Raw genomic sequence first — 24,544 nt, 5'->3', positions numbered from 1 at the left:
CTCTAGGGCTTGATGGGGTGATATTTTTAAGACTGGTGAGAAGCTAAGAAGATCATGTGAGAACCATCGATCCTTCCTAGACTGCAGAAAACATGAAATGGTGAATGTTTTCCCAAAGTAGAGAATTGATATAATGAATTCTGCCTATCAAACTTGAAAGCATTCACTTAGAAGCAATGAAATGATTAACAAAGCATACAAAACACATTAACATATGACCACATAAGAAGAAACTATATTAAAACTGCATACCACAGGGATCCCATAAAAATAGTTTTAATTTTTATTAATCCCCTGCTAAACTGCTACAAAATGATGTACAATCAAGGTTTGCGCATCCAACTGAGTCCAACCCTTTACAATGAGAATGAATAAGAAGATATCGGCTTTGTTTCAACCTTCTCCCATCCTCAGGGGTCGAATCCCTAAGATTAGGAGTTAATCTAACCAACACTGAACAAGAAACATGAATATAGGCATCTTAACAACTTGCCTCTAAAAGTGAAAAAATGATTCATCTGAGCTCAAATTGACTTTTAATGTAATTAATCTACCATATACTACTATTTATCCATCATAGTTACATGCCAAGTCATCATTTACAATGGTAACACATCCTCCATGAGAGAAAATCCATGAACACAGTCAAAAAATGGACAACTAGCAATCCTGTGCAAAAACTTCCCTAGGTGTAGACCCATTGGCCCAACATGCAACACCACTTTTAGGTCCTTTTTGGAGCTCATTTGACCTGTCAAAAGCTCAATCTCCCAAGACTGGTCAAACTGTGCAGAATGAGGCTGCCAAAATGAAGAGTGTTGTTTCAGTCAACTTTTGGAGGTCTTCCTCAACTCCAAATTGAGCTCACGATAGCTCATTGGAAAGATATTTGTGTGTAGTTATCATTTGACTCATCAATAAAGTCTTCTGAACATTCCATATAGGAGAAAAATTGATCCAAATGGATCCAAGAACACTCTCTAAATCTTCAAAAACTCGTAAAATCATGCCAAAGACCAAATAAGATCGCATGAGAAAACCTTCCAGAATGGGGAAAAACACTATTGTGAGGCAAAAACCTGTGAAATCAGTGAAAAGACAGAGTATTGGAGGTGGAACAAAGTAATGCACAATAGCCGTCAGATTTGGCCAATCAATGGTCTAGATATGAGTGGCAGATCGCAACCGGCGGTGGCCTTCGGCGGATATCGGTGAAATCCACATAATACTTGCGACGGTGATCGATGGAGACCTCATAGGAGATGTGATGGCGGCTGGCAGGGTCAACGAGGACCACCGACCAAGTGTGTAGATTGACAACCCACTTTGCATCGCCAAATCACAATCGACAAATACAAAGGAGCGGGGGTTTATGTACATATGCATATATGAGATCTGATGGACCGGACCTAATAACATTATGAGCCATAATATATGGATCTTGAGATCCGTCAAACACCACTTTTAATGTATTTTCATAGTTTCATTTCTTAAACAAAATGCGAAGGAGAAAGAGCTGATGCGATAAGCCAGACCCGAAAGGGTACCTTAAGGCTATTACATATAGTTTCAAGTCTGGAGGAAAGCCATTTCTAATGTATTTTCGCAATTTTTAATGTATTTCCAAAATACAAAGGGACAGGCCATTTTGATATGCCATGGTGACTTACAGGCGGACCCGATAGAATAATAAGGTGGATTATGAATTTTTGAAGTCCGATACATAGAGTTTTGGCAGATTTTATCAGCTTCAAATACATTTCACCGTGTTAAATAGAGAGCGGTTGTTTCAGGAGTTGCAGAGGCCTGAGGCACTCTTATGTTACAAAATAGGTTGTCACCTCCCCTTTAGGCATTATGCAATGATTGTATAATGCTGGAAGAGGGATTTGAAGTGAACAAAGACTAGGGAGACTGAGAGCTAAGAACCTGAAATGAACAAGTGACACCATTTTGGCTTTAAAAGCCATAGATAGAGAGTAAACAGAGGAGGCAGTATTGTAGGAAAATGCCAAGACAGAGTTAGGACAGAGACAGAGAGTGTTGAGGGAGTCTATGTACTCAGAGAAAATTTGAGAGGTTTAATTAAATCTCTTTTTGTTGCATCTATTGTGTGTGAGGCTCAAATTGAGCTCACTGTTGTAAAAACTCTGCTTGAAGACATAATAGAGAGGCCACCATTGAAGGCTAGACCAGGAGATGTAGCCCAGGAGTATTGGGTGAACTCCTCATTAAACTCGATGTGTTATGTGTTATCTATTATGTTTTTGTTTACTGCTTCATTGTCTATGTATTTCACAATTTGATCAATCCATTGCATAACATAACATATGCACATCCAAGCACATAAGTCCGTAATACCTTATTATTGTCTTAGATCTCATTATCAAATCAAGTGGTATAAGAGCTTTAGATTTACTAAGGTTAGAAAAGCTTGTGCTGGATTGGTGAATGGTAACTATATCAAAGCTCAAATTAGGAGAAGGAGAATTGGTTGAAACTAACCCAGAAATATGAAGAGTCTATCCTAGGAGGAAAATGGTAGAAGAAAATCCCTTGGAATCAGACTCTCAGTTCATGGATAGTTTCATGACCATGAGAGCCATGTTAGAAGAAATGTATAGAGAATTTAAGAAAGTTCGAAGTGAAGATTCTTCCACTTCCAAAAAAGACAAAGGAACAGAAGAATTTCTTATAGATGGCCATTATGAAGGCAAAGGGAAAGGAAAGGAGGCTCCTCTATCCACACCTCTTGATAGCCCTGAAAATAAAAAGAAGAAAACATCTTTGACTAAATTAGATGTTAAATTTGAATTGCCAATATATGATGGAGAATTAAATGTAGAGAAGCTAGATAACTGGATCAGATAGATTGATGTGTATTACAGGGTGCAAAATATTGATTCAGACAGGAGTAAAATTCAGATGGCCAGCCTACACCTTGGAGGAACTACCTTGGTATGGTAGGAAGGTAGGACACAAGCTGACTTCAAGAAGCATGATAACATTCTTTTTGTCTAGAGTGAATTTGTTTCTGCAATTAAAAAACAATTCTATCCACTAGCTTATATGCAACAAGCTATGATGAGCTGGCAAAATCTTCACCAATTAAAAGGGAAAAGTGTACAAAGCTACACCCAAGAATTTAGAAAAAGGGCTTTGATTCTAGGCATCTATTTAGACTCACCTGAAACTTTGCTAAAGTATATAGCTGGTCTACACAACTATTTGAGGCACACAATTCTCATGTTTAACCCTACTAGCATAGATGAGGTATCTGTTCAGGCTAACCATCTAGAGGCTAGAGGCAAGAATGTGAACCCAGAGATTGGGGGATCATCAATACCCATTGCAAGCAAGAATAAGGAAAAGAGGAAGCATAATGGAAAGAGAGGAAGGCATGTTCTGTACAGAAGGCCAAACCTTCATGCACTCACTACAAGAAGGATGGACATGATGATGAACATTGTTGGTCTTTGCATCTAGAGCTAAGCCTAAGAAGTTTGATGGCAAGAAGAAGAAGACTATTGCTATTATACAAAAATATTTTGGGTCAGACTCAGGTGATGAAACAACAATCATAGCCACAGCTATAAAAGGTAAAAATTTTGAAGCATCTACTAGTAATTCTACCCACACTATTGATAGTGAAGAAAATGAGAGGAAAATAAATGAGCTTTTTCATATTAGAGTTATTTCCAAGCATAAAAAGATTGATACTTTGTTTTATAGTGGCTCACAAGTAAACTTAATTTCTGAAGCAATTGTAAAGAAATTGGGACTACTAACCGCACCTCACAAGAAGCTATATCCATTAGGTTGGGTATGTGGTAAAGCAAAGCTACAAGTGAGTAGACAATGTAAACTTAGGGTTTCTTTTGGGTCAGCATTTGTAGATGAGGTTGAGTTAGATATTGTTCCCTTTGAATTGTTTTAGGAAGTCCTTACTTGTATGATAGGAAAGCCATTTTATATAGAGCAGAAAATAAGTATCAACTCATTAAAAATGGAATTGAATATATTGTAAGAGCTCATAAACTTAAGAATAATTATACTCTCATAAACTCAGGGAAGATGAAAAGAATTGTAAATTCATGCAAGCAATTTTTACTAATGGTCGTAAAGGAAAAGAAACCTGATAAAAACAATGTATTTGAAGGTTGTGATGCTAAACAACAAGCTGATTTAGAACAAGTTGTTTCAGAATATGATATCTTATTTCAAGAATGAAAAGGTCTGCCACCCAAAAGTGAAATTGTACATGATATTAATTTGTAGCAAGATGCTCCATTACCTAACATCGAAATGTACAAGTTATCTGCTTTAGAGAATGCAGAGATCAAGAAGAAGGTACAAGAGCTACTCGAGAAAGGGTTCATAAGACCAAGCACATCACCATGCAGATCTCCAATCATGTTGGTGAGGAAAAAAGATGGTTCACGGAAGATGTGAATTGATTACTGAGCACTGAATAAAATAACAATCAAGAATCGTTATCCCCTTCCTAGCATTAATGATCTATTGGACCAGTTTAAGGAAGCTGTTTACTTTTCCAAGTTGGAATTACATAGTGGTTACCATCAGGTCAGAGTAGCAGAGCAAGATGCATGGAAGACTGCTTTCAAAATGAAGCAAGGGTTGTATGAATGGCTATTCATTCCTTTTGGCTTGACTAATGCTCCTACTACTTTCATGAGAGTTATGAATGATGTCCTCGGGCCTTTTATTGATGATTTTGTAATTGTATATCGAGACGACATTCTTATATTCGGTAAAACATGGGAAGAACATTTAAAGCATGTAAAGAAAACTCTAGATGTTTTAAATCAAGAAAATATCTATGTTAGATTATCAAAATGTGAATTTGGTAAAACATCTTTAAATTATTTGGGTCATATTGTAGGGGGTGGTGAATTGAAGATAGATCCCTCTCACGTTGCAGTCATTGTAAACTGACCTAAGCCCAAGTCTGCTACAGAAGTTAGAAGCTTCTTAGGAGCACCACACTATTGGAGAATGTTTATTACTAACTTTTCCTTAATTGTAGCTCCCTTACATGCTTTAACAGGATTGAACAAGGTGTTTTAGTGGGAAGGCAAATAGCAGAAAGCCTTCGACACCTTGAAAGAAAAAATTAGTACAATACTAGTACTAGCATTACCAAATATTCAACAACCATTTGATATCGAAACAGATGCCAATGACTATGCCATGGGAGCAGTATTCATGCAACATGGTAAACCCATATGCTACCATTCTAAGACTTTTAATTTTGCAGTAGTTAATTATCCTCCATATGATAAAGAACTGTATGCATTAGTCCAGAGTGTGAAGAAGTGGAAACATTACTTAATGGGAAAAGAAATAGTTATACATACTGATCATCAGCCATTTCAGTATTTTCGCTCACAAACTAAATTGCAGCAATCAAGACACTATAGGTGGATGGGTTTCCTATAGCGTTTTCATTTAGTCATTAGATATAAAAAAAGGGCATACACAATAAAGTTGCAGATATGTTGTTTGGACCAATCATAAATGCATCTACTATACTTAAGTATAACTCAGTAATGCATGAAAGCTACATTGAACAATATGGTAAAGATAGAGACTTTAAAGATGTATATGAAGCTTTAAGTAATGGAAAAAAGGTAGAAGAATTGGATTACTATGTCAAGGAACAACTCTTGTATCATTTTGGAAATCCATGCATTCCACAAATAGAAAGAGTTAACATAAATAGGGAAGCACACAATTCTCTGATATAAGGTCATCTTGGTGTAAGTAAAATAGTTGCACAACTGTAAAGATACTGCAATTGGCCAAAAATGCATGAAACAGTCTCTAGATATGTAAGATGGTGTACCATTTTTGCTAAAAGCAAGCCTAACAATAGAAAACTAGGCCTGCACACTGCACTTCTAGTTCCTTCCCATCCCTGGGAAAGTGTTTCCATGGACTTTGTTGGGGGATTGCCAAAATCTAGAAAGAGACATGACTATTTATAAGTTATTGTGGACAGGTTCAACAAAATGTGTATTTTAATACCTTGTAATAAGTAGAGTAGAGCTGAATAAACAACAAAGTTGTTCTTTCAGCATGTTTGGATGCATTTTGGGTTACCCACTTCCACAGTATCTAACCAGGACTCCCGATTTGTTGGAAAGTTTTGGTCAAGTTTGTGGGAATTGATGGACACCAGACTAAAGAAAAGCACAACCTTTCATCCACAAATAGATAGCCAAACAGAGGTAGTTAACAGGACAGTGATCCAGTTGTTCAGGGGTTATTGCAACAAGCATCCCAACCTTTGGGATGAACATTTATGTTATGTGCAACATGCTTATAATTGTGCTAAACATTCTTCTACATAGAGATCTCCTTTTGAGACCTGTTTTGGTTTTATACCAAGGTCTCCCTTGGATATTGTCTTTGAAAAAGATATAGCAGTTGCTGGACACAGTGATGTGGACAAAGCAACAAGTTTCATTGAACAGATCCAATAAATTCACCAGGAAGTGCACGAACAGCTGGAAAAGACCCAAGCCAAGTACAAGGTAAGGCATGATAAACACCGGGTAGAGCACAACTTCCAAGTTGGCGATCAAGTCTGGCTATATATCAGCAAGGACATAATGCAAGGTGAAGGAAAGAAGCTGAAGCCAATAAGGTATGGGACTTTTAAGGTACTTAAGAAAATTGGTGAGAATGCTTTCTACCTTGATCTGCCAGCATACAAGCATATCTATTCAATGGTAAATGTAGAAAATTTAAGACTGTTTGAACCTTCATTAATTGAAGATCCTGAAGAGCAAAGTCAATTGCCTTCCATTGATGTTATGTTGCCTAAATACCTCAATGGGCTGCAGGAAGATACAATTTTGGACAGGAAGGTGAGGACTACATGCAAAGGGGACGTGGATTACCATAGGATAAGGCTCAAAGGTTCAAAACCCAATAGTGCCAAATGGATAGAGATTAGGCAAGTGAGGCAATTGTATGCTCACTTAAGCAATGCTTGAAAGCAACTTTTGGTGGTCCAAAAGGCTTTTTTATTGGGAAGGCGTGATCCAAATGGATCCAAGAACACTCTCTATGTCTTCAAAAACTTGAAAAATCATGCCAAATACCAAAGAAGATCACATGAGAAAACCTTTTAGAATGGGGAAAAACATTATTGCAAGGAAAAAACCCGTGAAATTAATGAAAAGACAGAGTATCGAAGGCGAAACAAAGTAATGCACAGTAGCCGTTAGATATGGCTGATCAATGGTCCATATCTGAGTGGCGGATCGCAATCGACGGTGGCCTTCAATGGATATTGGTGGAATCCACATAAGACTTGTGACGTCAATTGGTGGAGACCTCATAGGTGTTAAGTTTTGGGTATGTTCTATGCTAGAGCAATTTATTTAATTTCTTTTCCATATTAGCAATCACATTAGCATAAAGTAAACTATAGATAAAACATAAATATAAATCGTGGAAGATAAGCCAAGACAAGAGGACATAGGATGTGGTGCAAGCCAGGGACAAACCCCATAATGTGTGGGGAAACCCTTTGATCAAATCTTCTTTTATATTCAAAGTTCAGTAGAGAAAGAGAGAGAGAGATAGTACATTTACACAGAAGTCAACACTTTTACTTATCTAGATCTGAGCATAGATCATTTCCTATAATGATGAGGTCAGTGGAAGAAATTCTGCTTCAACTGATTTTCCAAGGTGATTCCTTCACCTATCATCATGTTGCATCTAGTCCTCTAGCTACACCACTACATACTACACCATGCTAAACATGACTATCATCATGTTGTCCTTCATGTCCATTATCTCATTGATCATGTTGTTGTCCATGCTCCATGTCATCATGCTGCTCATAATGTTGTTGTTATAACTTATTGATGCCTCATCATACGGCCATATGCACATCAGCCTTAGTTGCTTGCTATGGCTTGCAGCCTAGCAAAGAAGCTAGGCTATAGTTCCATGTAATACTCTATGTAGTCCCATTATTTTCTGTATAGGGTTTTCTCAGCTTGACTGCGTTCATATGTGCTATATTATTTCCTATGTTCTGATCATGAACCTTGTAGATATTACCATTGTGTACCAATATTGACCGCGTGGCATATTGTATAGGTCTCACAGTCTTTACATACATATGATTCCATGCACAGTGTATAGGTCTCACCATGATTCCTTATGAATGCATTTCACCATAATGCCATTGCATTCACCATGACTGTGTTTCACCATAATTCCATTGCGTTCACCATAACTGTGTGCCATGCCGCGTGTTATCTATGCTTTCAGATTCAAGTGTGTGATGTGTGTATATGTAATGACCAGCATATCGGGTTTCATCATATTGTTGCAGTTGCGTTCCAATATGTATTGTCCTTCCATTATAGTGTATTTATGCCCAACGTATATTCTTTCTATGACCAGTGTTTTTATGCCCAACATGAAGACGTTGACTACGTTCCTTCCAATATTTATGCCCAGCCTATATTCTTTCTATGACCAACATTTCTATGCCCAATGTGAAGTGTTCCTTCCATTATTTATGCGCAGCGTATATTCTTTCCATGACCAACATTTCTATGCCCACCATGAGGCGTTCCTTCCATTATTTATGCCCATCATATAACCTTTCTATGACTAGCATTTCTATGCTTAGGGTGAAGACGTTGACTGCATTACTTCCATTATTTATACCCAACATATATTTGCGTGGCATTATATTCTTCATTACTGCGTTCCTTTATTTATGCCCAACGTATATCTGCATGGCATTATATTCTTCATTGTTATGCATAGTCTTCATTACTGCATATATGCTAATGCTTTCATGACAGCGTATGATCATGTACAACATAGGTGTCTCCCAGATCTGTGTATATATATCTTCATTACTGAACAACGTAGTAATCTTTATCTAGGGCATCATTTCCTTCACCAAAAACCCAAATGTGGAGAGGAGGAGACCACTTAAAGATGTTGTGTGAAATGACTTCAAGTCCTCTACTATTTATACTAAAACGTATAGCTTGAATAGACATGATGTTTGGCCTTCTTGAGCCTACGTAAGAGTTGGTCGACTTGATAATAATTAGATAATCAAAATAAATTCGTATCTCCATAATTACTTATCAGAATCAAATGATCTTTAGATCAGTCCTACACCTCTCGATGAAAAGGATCCAATAAAAATATCAGTTGCCATAAATAAGCTGACCCACATGGAGTTTTGCCCTAGTTGCCAATTTAACACTCCCTCTCAACTAGGGAGAACTATATCCATTGATCTATATGTCTGACTATACTATCTCTGCCATCAGTGCCCTATACTACTCTGCCTAGCTCTGCTTAGCTCTACTCAACTTTGCTGGCTCTGCTCAGCTGAAATATGAAGAAGAAGAATTGATCAAGAATGTCTCATACCATTCTCCACTGACCCGAAGTCAGTCTCAGAGTCCGTACCACTGGTCCCAGACTAGTCCCAACCGACCCAAAGTCAGCGTCATAGTGGGTACCACTCCTACCACTGGTCCCAGACCAGTATCGCAGGCTCAAGGAGTGTACCACTGGTCCCAGACCAGTCTCAACTGACCCAAAGTCAGTGTCATAGTATGTACCACTCTCACTAGTCCCAGAACAGTCCTACACTGACACGAAGTCAGTCTCAAAGTATGTAGCACTGGTCCCAGACTAGTCTCAACCGACCCAAAGTTAGCATCATAGTAGGTACAACTCCTACCACTGGTCCCAAACCAGTATCTAGGCTCAGAGGGTGTACCACTCATCCCAGACTAGTCTCAACTAACCCAAAGTTAGCGTCATAGTATGTATCACTCTCACTGGTGCGAGACCAGTCCTGCACTGACACAAAGTTAGTCTCAGAGTATGTACCACTGGTCCCAAACTAGTCTCAACCAACCCGAAGTCAGCATCATAGTATGTACAACTCCTACCACTCGTCCAAGACAAGTATCATTGGTACCAGATCAACAGAGGTCATCATAGCATAAGGAGTACGGTAGATACAGCGATGCATCCATTGATTACTATGGTCCCTAACTTCATTTCCCTGCTCATTGATCAGATGAGAGGTACTTCCCATGAGTCCTAGACTGCATGGGAAGGATGCCTTGATAGGATAACTAATCAATCCTATCGTCACAGGAGAACACATCAATCCTGCTACAATCGCCATGGAGAACACATCAATCCAGGCCACACAAGAGAACACATCAATCCTGCTACAATCGCCATGGAGAACGCATCAATCTAGGCCTCACAGGAGAACACATCAATCCTACTATAATCGCCATGGAGGACACATCAATCTAGACTTCACAGGAGAACACATCAATCATGCTACAATTACCATGGAGAGCACATCAATCCAAGCCTCACAAGAGAACTAATCAGCCTGCTACACAGGAGAGCGAATCATCCTGTTCCACAAGAGAGTGAATCATCTTATCCCACAAGAGAGTGAATCATCTAGTTCCAGTGCACACCACCAGGGGAGGGTGAGTCACCATATGGTCGTATGTTTCCCCAGTAAGAATCACAAGCCATTAGAGCTCCCAGAGCTCAATGTATGCAACATGAAGGACCCTTGTACAAGGGTTTCTTGATGACTCCAAATTGTTTGGCAAAATCATAGATTAGATCTTTCCTCAGGGCTTTAACAAGGTGTATTGACCTGTACATCTTCCTAATGTGATGGAGCCTCCTTGCTCGTCGACTTACCATATCCCAAATGATTTCTATATGCTGGAGCAATCGACGAATACGGGATTCCTCAATAATCGAATCCCACCTCTGGTTGTTATAGAGAATCACAATGGTATGTGATCAAACAACTCACTGAAGAGCTTCCCCAACCAGGCAGCTTCATACGAGATCATACTCGTAGATTTGTATCTGGTCCCAGTGGTACTTATGGCAACCAACTTTTGCTTCCTTCTAATCCATTATATTGAAGAAGAATCCAAAGAGAAACAACACTAAAAAGTGCTCTAGTGATCCTCCACACTACTTGCCTAGTTTCATATTTTTGGAAGTGTATCTCAATCCATGACGGATTGTGTCCTGAAGACATTTCAGAAGATTTGTGGCATCAATCTACCGTGGCTCAACCAAATATGAGCTCACAAAGCTAACTGTAAAACATATGTTCAGATGGAGGTTCACCAACAACATCAACGTGAATGAGTTTTTGAAACTCAAAGGCATTTCCCAAATCTAGTCTAACATCACTACCATATAACTTCTAAAAGTTAAGATCCTCGAGGTAGTCATAAGCTAACAATTTATCATTTCACATTCAGAATCCAACTCCCTCTTACTTCTGCAAGTGAGAGGGCCTGCATAGGTCGTACTCATAAGGTGCTGGTATGAGAGGTGCATCATCCATAACCATTGGATGGTTTGGATCCGTTTCACTCCTAGTGAATATCAGATTTCTCAGACAGCTATCGATCCTCTCATATTATGCCCACGGTGTTTAGCTTCAAGCCATAGAGGGCTTTCTTCCACCTACATATGTGAGGTTCCTGATTATCAATCTCAAGCTCCTTGGGTTATTCCACACCTGTGGACCTGCTACATGAGGAGAATGGTACCCTTCTAAGATTTTCCTTCAGTACATCTCATACATGTACTTTCATGCTCCTTTTGAATTCAAGCATTCCTATTACTATCTGACTCATAGACCTTCGGTGCTACATGACAATGGACATGGTCCCCAGTGGACTCCCTACAATTTGATACAACCCTGAACTCAAAAGCACCTTTGAAAATTCTATTTCCAAATACGTACCTTTCAATTGATGAGTGCCACCCTGAAACCTTTGACTTCCATTTCCGATATGGACACCAGGTTTCTTGCGATCAATTACATAAAAGTGATTATGGGGTTCCTTGCTTTCTTTGAAGATTCAATCATTTCCTTGATGATCTGTATTACGAGTCATTCCTTTGATCATTGAAGATGTGCCTGGATTGATTTTTATCTTCATCAAGAGATGTGTTTTCGCCATTCGGACACTCCTTCTCATAACGGCTGAACTTATTGCAACAAAGGCATCTGTCTTACCTTCCACACTTAGACCCAAACTTCCCAATGAAGTAATCTTTAGATGGACCATCAGAAACATCCGCTATGCCATTATGATAACATTCTTTGCTTTGAATTCACCCTGGGTGAATCATGAGGAACCCATTGATCCTTCTGTCTTGTCCCAACTGACTTTGGTGATTGCTTTTTCACTCTTGCTTGGGCATTGTCTCCACCTCATCTCTGATCCCATGTTAAGTTTTGGGTATGTTCTATGCTAGAGAAATTTATTTAATTTCTTTTCCATATTATCAATCACATCAGCATAAAGTAAACTGCAGATAGAACATAAATATAAATAGCAGAAGACAAGCCAAGACAAGAGGACACAAGATGTGGCGTGAGCCAGGGACAAACCCCACAATGTGTGGGGAAACCCTTTGATCAAATCTTCTTTTATCTTCAAAGTTTAGTAGAGAAAGAGAGAAAGAGAGATAGTACATTTACAACATAAGTAAACACTTTGAATTATCTAGATGTGAGCATAGATCATCTCCTATAACGATGAGATCAGTGGAAGACATTTTGCTTCAACTAATTTTCCAAGGTGACTCCTTCACCTATCATCGAGTTGCATCTAGTCCTCTAGCTACACGACTGCATACTGCACCATACTAAACATGATTATCATCATGACGTCCTTCATGTCCATGATCTCATTGATCATGTTGTTGTCCATGCTCCATGTCATCATGCACCTATGCTGCCCGTCATGCTACTCATAATGTTGCTATTATAACTTATTGATGCCTCATCATACAGCCATATGCACATCAGCCTTAGCTGCTTGTTGTGGCTTGCAACCTAGAAAAGTAGCTAGGCTATAGTTCCATGCAATACTCTATGTAGTCCCATTATTTTCCATATAGGGTTTTCCCAGCTTGACTACGTTCATATGTGGTATATTATTTCCTATGTCTTGATCATGAAACTTGTAGATATTACCACTATGTACCAATATTGACTGCGTGGCATATTACATCACCTACATTCCATTTATATGACAACGTTTACATACATATGATTCCATGCACAACATAGAGGTCTCACCATGAATAGGTCTATGCTATTTTATTGTTCCTTATGACCACGTTTCACCAAATGCCACTGTGTTCACCATGACTGTGTTTCACCATAATTCAGTTGCATTCACCATAACTACGTGCCATGCTGTGTGTTATCTACACTGCCAAATTCAAGTGTATGTTGTGTGTTTACATCATGACCAGCGTATAGGGTTTCATCATATTGTTGCGGCTGCGTTCCAATATATATTGTCCTTCCATTATAGCGTATTTATGCCCAACGTATATTATTTCTATGACCAGCATTTCTATTTCTAGCATGAAGACGTTGACTGCATTCCTTCCATTATTTATGCCCAACGTATATTCTTTCTATGACCAACGTTTCTATGCCTAGCGTGAAGCATTACTTCCATTATTTATGCCCAATGTATATTCTTTCTATGACCAACATTTCTGTGCCCAACGTGAAGCATTCCTTCCATTATTTATGCCTACCGTATATCCTTTCTATGACCAGCATTTCTATGCCCATCTTGAAGACGTTGATTGCGTTCCTTCCATTATTTATGCCTAGTGCATATCTGTGTGGCACTATATTCTTCATTGCTGAAGACATTGAGTGGGTTCCTTTATTTATGCCCAGCATATATCTGCATGGCATTATATTCTTCATTCCTATGCATAGTATTCATTGCTGCATATATGCTAATTCTTTCATGATAGCATATGATCATGTACAATGTAGGTGTGTCCCGGATCTGTGTATATATATCTTCATTAGTGAACAACGTAGTAATCTTTATCTAGGGCATCATCTCCTTCACCAAAAACCCAAACGTGGAGAGGAGGAGACCGCTTAAAGATGTTGCATCAAATGACTTCAAGTCCTCTCCTATTTATACTAAAACGTATAGCTTGAATAGACATGCCATTTGGGCTTCTTGAGCCTACATAAGAGTTGGTCAGCTTGATAATAATTGGATAATCAAAATAAATTCGTATCTCCATAATTACTTATTGGAATCGGATGATATTTAGACCAATCCTACACCTCTCGATGACAGGGATCTAATAAAAATATCAGTTGCCATAAATAAGCTGACCCACATGGATTTTGGCCCTAGTTGCCAATTTAACAATAGGAGATGCGATGGCGACTGGCGGAGTCAACGAGGATCGTCAATCAAGTGCGCATATCGATGACCCACGTTGCATCGCCAAATCGCAATTGGCAAATACAAAGGAGTGCAGGTTTATGTACATATGCATATATGTGATCTGATGGACCGGACCCAATAACATTATGAGCCATAATATATGGATCTTGAGATCCGTCAAACACCATTTTTAATGTATTTTCACATTTCGTTTTTTAAACGAAATGCGAAGGAGAAAGCGTCGATGCAATAAGCCAGGCCCGAAAGGGTACCTTAAGGCTATTACATATAGTTTCAAGTCTAGAGGAAAGCCATTTCTAATGTATTTTTGCAATTTTTAATGTATTTCCAAAATACAAAGCGACAGGCCATTTCGTTATGCAATGGCGACTTACAGGTCGACCTGATAGAAGAATAGGGTGCATCTAAGGACTTTTGAAGTCTGATACATAGAGTTTTGGCAGATTTTCTTAGTTTCAAATACATTTCATTGTGTTAAATAGAGAGTAGCTCTTTCAAGAGTTCTAGAGTCCCGGCGCACTCTTACATTACAAAATAGGTGGCCACCTCCCCTTTAGGCATTATGCAATGATTGTATAATGCTGGAAGAGGGATTCGAAGTGAACAAAGGCCAGGGAGACGAAAAGCCAAGAACCTGAAACAAACAGGCAGAACTGTTTTAGCTTTAAAAGCCATAGACAGAGAGCAAATAGAGGAGGCAATGTTGTAGGCAAATGTCGAGACACAGAGCGTTGAGGGAGTGTGTGTACTCAGAGAAAACTTGAGAGGTTCAAGTAAAGCTATTGTTGTTGCATCTATTGTGTGTGGCACTCAAATTGAGCTCAATGTTGTAAGAACTCTGTTTGAAGACATAATAGAGAAGCCACCACTAAAGGTTGGACCAGGAGATGTAGCCCAGGAGTATTGGTTGAACTCCTCATTAAATTTGTTGTGTTATGTGTTATCTATTATGTTTTTGTTTACTACTTCATTGTCTGTGTATTTTTCAATCTGATCAATCCATTGCATAAAATAACACAGGCTAATCCAATGACATAAGTCCATAATACCTTATTAATTGTCTTAGATCTCATTATCAGATAATAAATTGATTTTACCAAGGTCACTTCAGAATGGCAGCAACTCTCCTCTGGCAAATTATTGTTAGGACATTTCTCCGAAACCATGAGACCTATGTAAAAATGGAAGGAGTTTTTTCTTCTTGGGTCTATGGTGGAAACAAACCTCTCTCACTTTTGTGAAATTCATGTTTTCTTGCTCAGAAACATCATTTAAATAAAACCTATCCTGATGTGTGGAACAGGGTATTTGTAGAAATGAAGGGAAATGAAGGGGATGAGTGGCTCCTAATTTCTTGAGAAAATTTTTGGAATTAGGGTGGCATGTTAGGAAGCAGGGGAAAGTGGAATTTTAAGGATTGAGTGAGGGGAAGGGGTCCAAAAGGGAAAAACATAGGCCTAACCTAGAAAAGTGTCAAATTGTAGCAATAGGCTAGGGTTTGTGGGAAGATGATGAATTTGAGGGATATTAGTGATGGGAAATGTTTAAGAAGGTATATTAAGGATATGGGAAGGCATATGAGCATCAGGATGCAAGTTTTTTTTATGATTTTACCATCCAAGAAATATTACCTTCAAAACCCTAGGAGAGGGAAATGAGCCTTACCTAAGCACAACTGAAGCACACACAAGGTGTAAAATGACCCATTTGAATTTGAAATAATGATGAAAACTTTTTGAATGATGGTACACTCAGTGGAATGGTGACATGGACTAATACTTGGAATACTTTGTAAGAAGTGAAAACAATCCCAGACCTAATACCTAGTGAGCAATTGTTTACTTGAAGACTCACTGAACCGACAAAAATTTGACTTTGACACCCCAAGAACACTTTATAAGAGAATATTTGATCACTGCTGGAAGGATACAAAGACTGACACTAACAACTAACATGTATGGTTTATCAACTATGTTACCTTTGAATGAATAAGATTGCAGTTTCTTGCATCTTAGTGGAATCTTTCACCCATGTTTTCAACAAAAATCTCATGGAACCACAATCAAGTGTTATCATCCGACTAGCATTGTGTGCATCCACCTCTTAAATGTTTTCAACGAGCAAAGTATATAGTTTATTTATCATCCATATAAGGCACAACCATTTCTCTGTGATTATATTTCAGTAAGCCACACGGGTTTATCAGATGGATATCATTAAAGTGATGCACTCCATGAATTCTCTTAGTCATGTTATTCTTGTCTTCACTCTTAGTGATTTAGCTAGACCATCTAGTAGCCTCACATCCTTTCTCTTTTCTTGTTCCTTTCTCTACCTATGTGTATGATTCATGGGTATTTTTCCACGGACCTCTTAGTCTCTTTTTCTTCTTTCTTCAACAAGAGCCTCTCATCCTTCTCCCATCATTTTTATTTATCTATTTTCATCCTATATCTTCCTTCAGCACACACTAAGATAATGTGCATAGAAATAATATCCCCTATCCTCCCATCGTTCTTCATCAAAGCTTACCTAAGGAGTCTTCCTTGCATGGTCTACATGAACCAAAAACACTACGTAGTGTGACCCTTACTCCTCAATAACTTTTGTCCTTTCTTGTTTGTACTATTCCGCAAAGAGAACATGGGCACATCCTTGTTTTTGTAGTTGAGATAATACATCATTAGCTCATTCCAAACCACTTAGTCATCCCATTAATAATATTTAAAAGAACCAACCCTTCGAGTGACCTCCCTCCTCAAGAAATCGAATATGTGTCCCTTTCTCATCCATTTTATATTCTATATTTACATAATTACAAGGAATCATTTTAAATGTTTACAAGGAGAATTAACTTGCAGGGGATGTCACAATCCCCACCACCTTATAGGAATATCTTCCTTAGTGTTATCATTCCTGAACATAATGAAAACATGCTTAACCTAAGCATAAATTATTTGGATCTTTAAATATACACCTCGATTAGTCTTACAACTCACGTACATAGTTTCTTTTCCAACAACTCAAATGAATATATATACCCATTAACTCAACCATCTTCTAGTGGTTCTTTGAAGTATTATTGGTGCTTCTGCTACACACTCTAGTATCTCCAAGCTACTATAGTCTTCTTTTTAGTTAGCTTCATTCACCATGACTGGGTGATTCCCATGATTTCCTATATAATGTCAGTCAATCTCTTGTGAGATTCATCATAAAGAGTTTGAAAAATAATAAAAGATACATCTTTCCTTGTCCATTGAATGGTTGCTCATCCATTCACACACATGTATTTAACAAATTCGATTTATTAGGCATTCTCAACGGCTTCTCATTGTTACACCACATCTGCTACAAATCAATCATTAACAAGATCATTTATTAGTTTTCTCAATAGCTCCTCCTTGTTACACCACAGTGGTTACAAATTAGTGCAAAGGTTCATGCAAAGCACAACAAGTATTAGTTTAGCATTGGAGAGAGATACATAGTTAATAGTGAGGAGGTTTTATTAGTTGCATTCTTCTTGAAGGAATCAGAGTGCATTCTCTAGCAAATTAATAGTGAAACGTCCAGCTGTGTTCTTAGCCTAACACGTGGAACTATCATCAATTGTTATTATCCCACTAGTCCTTGATGTGTCAAGCTCCAAGAAGTTTTCAACCAACATAGTCTCTAATGGATTTATCAACTCATAAGGAGCCACCTGTGCTCATTGATTATCAACCAACAAGACTCTTGGGTTTCTCAATTGAGATAGAATTTGATATTGTTTTATGTTTATTAGTCATCAAGCCTCATCGATTTATCAACAATGCTATCATCGAAACTTCTCTACTCCATCAAAAAATCTTATAAAATAAACACAATGCTCAGTGAAGTACATGCCCCATCCTGCAATTCAAATATTTTTATTATTAGTTAATATACATGATGACATAACCATCAACATTTCCTTGTCATATGTATGGCACATCATGGGCATATAAAATTCTTATTCTTATGACATCAAAATTATCGGTCAGTGAAGGCTCATTTTTCCAAATTTATTCCTCACACAATGAGGAAGGTTTCGTTCCATCTATGTTTGCATTAATTAAATATAAACCACCATTCTTCCATAAGAATGACACCTGAAAAAACTTGTCAGTCATAATGGAATTCATATATGTATATAAACATTGGCATGATTATGAACATATCACATACCCAAATAAGGTCCAAGTGACGAGAATTCCCTTTGTATCGTCTGCATGACTACTTCAACCCTATCCAGTAACTCATGGAGCAAACACACCCACTTGTTTGGCATACTACTATACACCTACTGAAGGACATACCATTAGGATATTTCATAAGGATTCAAACATTATGCCTAGTATAGAATTTTGGTGATTGTAGCTTGAAAAGTCATACATATAGAATGTGGGAAAATATTCAATAAAAAACTTGTAATTTACTATCAAAAGTGGTAAATATTTTGTTAATATTAACTACTTAATTGTATATATGTAAAAAATAGGCAAAATTTTAAGCAAATGAGCCTATATCTTTTAAGAAAATGTCCAAAAAATAGTCAATTAGCAAAATTTCACCTCTAAATTTTTCCCCACATATCATACATTGACAAATGTCAATTAAAACTAATGTTTTAGAGAACAACCTGTATTGCCATTTTTATTCAGACAATATTTTTTGGCCTACACATAATTATGTTTCACTTGTTATGATATTTAAGAGTGATATCACAACATGCGTTGATGATGGTCACCTCCCCCCCAATGCCCAAGCCCCACCCTATTCATTTTTTTTATTTTGTTCATGTTCCTTAATTATTCATAGCGCCTCTTTGTGGTCATGATTCTTTTGGTCCTCTATATATCTCTCACCATAGCCTTATGGTCTTCCTCCCATGCCTAACCAATGCTCCGGAGGCCTTCAAATCATGAAGAACAAAAGGAAAATCCAAACAAAAAGAGGTTAACTATAACAAATGAAACCCATGAAAACAATAATAAAATCATTCAACAAACTAGAATGGACCTACACAATCCAATAGTGAAAAGGGAAATTCATACACAAACTAATTGAGGAATAAAAAACATAAAAGACTCAATAACATAATGACTCAATCCTCATGAGTTATCTCATTTCTAAATGCTTTATGAGTAAGTCTCAACTCGATCCCCTTCATTGATTTCATTCAATTTCTTCTAATAGAACCAATAAAAAAAATTAAACTCAACCACTACACCGTTTCTTTAAAATTAATTATATTACTTCTACAACATCAACATGGTTATATAATCCATATCTAACTAGCCTTCTTGGCCATTCATTCTAGGTCATTAACATGCCTATTTTCCACTGTTATGTAGGTCCTATGCATGTTTAAAGCTACGTCTTTCATTATCTACGTTTCTTGCACAATAGGAAGTCTTGATTGATTTATCTATATCCAGGGGAAGCATCTATATAAATTGTTCTCCCCACATTTATAGCATACAATGGGCTTCTTCTGGACCCATTCCCTTCATTAACCTAAGTAGAGTGACGTTCATATGATGCATTGAACTTCTACTAAATTATACCATTGCTACTGGTGACGCCTCTTACCTTCTTCCTAGGATGATGTCCTAAATTTCCTTGCCTTTTTCCTCTAGTTCCCAAACAACCTTTTGCTTTAAGGTCAATCTGAAGCTCTAGATTTCACCTCGACTATTCATAGTAGTGCTTTTCCTTTCCGACTGGGCCCTCCAATGTATGTGGCTCATCAAATTAAATCTTATATTTTAGGTAATATGATATCTCACTAATAATTCATTATACATTTACCTTTTCCTTCTTCAGGTGGGGAACATACTGAAGCAACTCCAAAAATCTACTAACATACACATCATAAGACACCTTCTCCATTTTGAGCTCATAAACATCCTTTTCCTTGCTATCCAAATAGATTTTAGCGATGTATTTGTCGTCGAAGTATTCCTCCAATTCCTTCCATGTTTGATGCACTTCCCTTATTCCTTGTACATTATTTATATCCTCCCACCAGATATCGACCTTGCCTCTCAAGTTGAAGGTTTACACCCTTTCTTTCATATTGTCATATTAGTTATGAATTCTGAAGAATTTTTTAATTCCCAACACCCATGATTCGACATATTTTGCTTCCTTTAACTCACCATTAAATGTAGGAGGCTTATATTTCTTAAATTCGTCTAGAACATATTCTTCTTCCTTTCTTCTATCATGATGATGATGATGATAATGCCTTCTACGAGTGCCTTCAAATTGCTTCTCAATGGTGTTGGTCCTCTTCTCTAGAGTGTCTAGTATAGTACTTCCTGTCACTATATTCTAGCATGGAATTCTCTATCTATTTATGGACCTGCTCCCATCTACTCCATTTGTTCTTTCTTCTTTCTTTAAGGGAATTTCTCTATCCCTATGACTAGCTCCCAACTCATGTTGTCTTTTCCTTTGTAAGTTAGGAAGACTCTGCAATAGGATTGCATTCACTTCTGCTCAAATTTCTTGTTCTTTGAAAATAATTTCATTGTCACCCATGTGGCTCCTTATTTAGCCCTTTGTCTCCTCAATGTGTCAATTAAGTTAGGAGAACCTGTCTATCTTTGTTGCTCAATATATCTTTCTTCTTCAACCATACTTTCTTCTTTATATCCTTGTTGTGGCTAATTAGAGTTGTATTGCACCATTCTTGTACTCATCTACTTTGATCCTCAATGTCTTATGATGTCCTGGAAATGCCCACACATAAGTGTTAATGAGCCAAATAGGAGGGTATAATAGGAAATATCACCTTGGCTTATTGCTGGAAACCTGTGAGTGTGAGGCTAGTTGCAACATTATACCTGATTTTATGCATGAGTACCAAGAAAATCATATAAATCACCAATATTATTCTACATGAACATATCACAATAAATTACAACAAGAGTCACATCTAATCAATACAGAAACATTTAGGCTCCGAATACTCAATACGAGGATTTAAGGCCTCACTAGACCTTCCATAGTCTAGCATTGAACCCCCACATTAGTTTCTTTTGTGATAGAGCCCATCAAGTATAAGAGTTGAACATAGAAGATATAATACCTCTATGTAACATACCCCCTCCTAACCCTGACATAGAAAAAAGGTTAGATGGAGGTAGTTACTATGATGGCCCAATCTCCATGGTTCAATTATGGAAACAAGGTCCAATTTTTTTATATTTTCCAACTACTTTAGAACCTAAAATGAATAACATCATTGTGTTCATGTTGTCAATAGATTTTCAATGATATAAGGTTTTCCATTGTCTTACCCATGAATCAAAATATAGGACCAATTCAAAACTATCCTATCATACTTTACCATGTCATCATACCTACCACGTGGCAACCATATAGTCCTCACATGCCTACCCAAGTCACAAGCCACATGGCAGTTTCCAACTTACTCATGCTTGTTAAAGCCCTTTTTAAGGTCAAATATACATACACAATATCTATATATATATATATATATATATATATATATATATATATAGATATATATAGATATATATGTATGTATATGTATATGTATGTATATATATATATGTATATATATAGAAATATGTATATGTGTGTGTGTGTGTGTGTGTTATGTGTACATATATATGTATGTATGTATGTATGTATTTTTTTCGAAGGAAAAATCGTAATTTTATTAATTAAAACAAAATTACATGTTGTAGATGCTATGGCACATTGCATCAGCAGTTTGCTGCTGATCAAAGATCATGAAAAGAGGCAAGTAAATAAAGTACAGATGGGGAGAAAAGTCAAACTTTTCACCCTTTTTTCTTCTCAACCTTTCTCCACCCCCCCTTGGGTCTCTGTTGGAGATACAAGTGCTAGTGTTGTGTCAGCCACAGGTTGGGGGTTTTCTTTTTCAGAATCTGATGTATCTGATATGTGTTGCCATTTAGATCGGCTGATATCCATTGTTTCTGGTATCTTTACCAACTGCAAGTCCATAGGTTCTTGTGGAGTGATGTCTTCCACTTCTGGTTCTTTATTCGTCTGATTGGTCGCATTGGGAGTATCATGTTCCACATCTTCTTCCTCCTCGTCATCTGAGAGTGGTGGGGGGAATTGCCATCCCTTAGCTGGTTTTCCTGTTTTCTTCTTCCTACAAGTGTCTTTTTTGGTTGTTGGGCATGTGTTTTGTAGGTGTCCTATTTGTCGGAAAATTCTGCATCTGAATGCTATATTTTCATAATCTAAAACCTGTGTCCAGCACCTCTGTCTATGTTTCAGTTGAATTTGATCTTGCAAGACTCTACTGAGATCTACTTCCACACATATTTGTGCAAAAGTGTAGATCCTTTCCTCTAGTCTTTTGGTGTCCATTTTGATATAATGCCCGATAGTATTACCGATTCCTGCAAGTACTTGTTGATTCTAGAGGTGTATTGGGAGATTGTGAAAACGAACCCAAACTAGCATCCTAGAGACAACCTTTGTATTTGCATTGAATTCTAGAAACCATGGTGTGATGAAGAGTCCTGTGGACCCCCAGAGCCAAGGTCCTTCATGTATTACAAAATCTCTAGCCTCTGCTATAGGAAATTTCACTATGAAGAACCCCTTTGAGCAGAGATGTATTTCACATTGTATAGACCAATTTGTGAAAATCCAATGGAATAGATCGACAGGTTTGGGCCAAAAGCAGTTGAATCTACATATTATTGCTTGTCTTTCATATATAGTGTAGTGCTCATCTATTTCGGATTCATCTATGCTTAATTCTGGTGTATAATTCAACTGGTCCACGATATATGGCCTTGCTTCCATACCTGTTAGATTTGTTGTTGCTTCGGTTGTATTTTTCCCTTGGAGAATGTTTTTGAAGGATAAACCTCTAGTTTTTTTCCCCTGATGTGTTTCTGCTATTTTTTTTGTGCCTTTCCCACTGCCTTCACCCCTATGAGGATTTCTGCTGTTATCTATCATGCCACATCTTATTCTCATATTGAGAATTATTGTTGACAGAGATGCGATTTTATAATCCCTGAGGCACTTGGTGTCCTGGAGTACTCTGCCCTCATGTATTAGATTTTGTGTTCTAGTGGGATATCCCACTTGTTGCTGGATAAGATTCATCAATTTCTTCACTGAATCAGTCCAATTTACCCAGAGTAAATGTGTTTTTCTGATAGGGGATTTGACAAGTATTTGGAAATTGATGGTGCTTACCGGAGATCCAGATTTTGTTGCCGACTGAGAGTAGCTTGTCTAGGGATCTATAGGTTCTCCATTCCACAGAGTGAGCTCTGTGTTCCCTGCACTGTGGCCACTACTTTCCCCGAAGTGAACATCCTTGTTGTTCTTTAATGCCATGCCAGCTTTCTGGCTCTCCGCGATCCCCCGACTGCCTATCAAACCCCTGATGGGCTTCTCCAGATCCTCGAAGGCAGCCCCCTCGGTCCAAGATTTAGGGTTTGAATTTATCTAAGAGTATATCCCTTTGTTCAGAGTCCTCTCATTTTTTCCCGTGATTTTTTAGATGGTCGATTCCCCATAGGTCGTGTTGGCTGCCTTGTCAATGCCATGCCCACAGATCCGAGCACTTTCACCAAGTATGAGCGCTCTCTCCAGTTCCACATCATATTTTCATATGGCAGGGCTATGGAAGGGATGCTTGCATTAGTAGATCTGGATGATCTCCTCCAGGCCAGATTCGAGTATCAGGGGGCGGTCCCTATTCGAGGTTGAGATTGTCTCAACCACTGCTTTGATCTCTAGGGACTTGTGCTTGTTGATGGCCATCACCGGCCCTTTCACACAGCTTACCCAGATGCATCATATCTTCACCATGGTCATAGGTTCGAGACTGTTGGTGGGACTAGCCAGGTAAGCCCTAGCCGCAGAGCCGGGGCTGCGGAAGGGATGCTTGCTTTGGCAGATCCGGATGACCTCCTCTAGCCCGGATTCGAGAAACAAGGTGCATTCACTATTACTAGCAGAGAGTGTCGTCACCAACACTTCATCCTCTAAGGACTTGTGCTCATTCATGGCCTTTGCCGACCCCTCCATGCATCTTGCCCAGATGCAATAGTTCTTCACCATGATCACCGATTTGAGACTGATGGTGGGATTAGCTGAGTAAACCCTCGATTTTAAAATCCATATATATATATCTATATATATAT

This window comes from Pinus tabuliformis, chromosome X (genome assembly GCF_031772625.1).
Source record: "Pinus tabuliformis cultivar Carrire ecotype Pingquan chromosome X, CPIR1, whole genome shotgun sequence".
Taxonomy (NCBI): Eukaryota; Viridiplantae; Streptophyta; class Pinopsida; order Pinales; family Pinaceae; genus Pinus; species Pinus tabuliformis.
Note: the sequence above shows the minus strand (reverse complement) of the source record.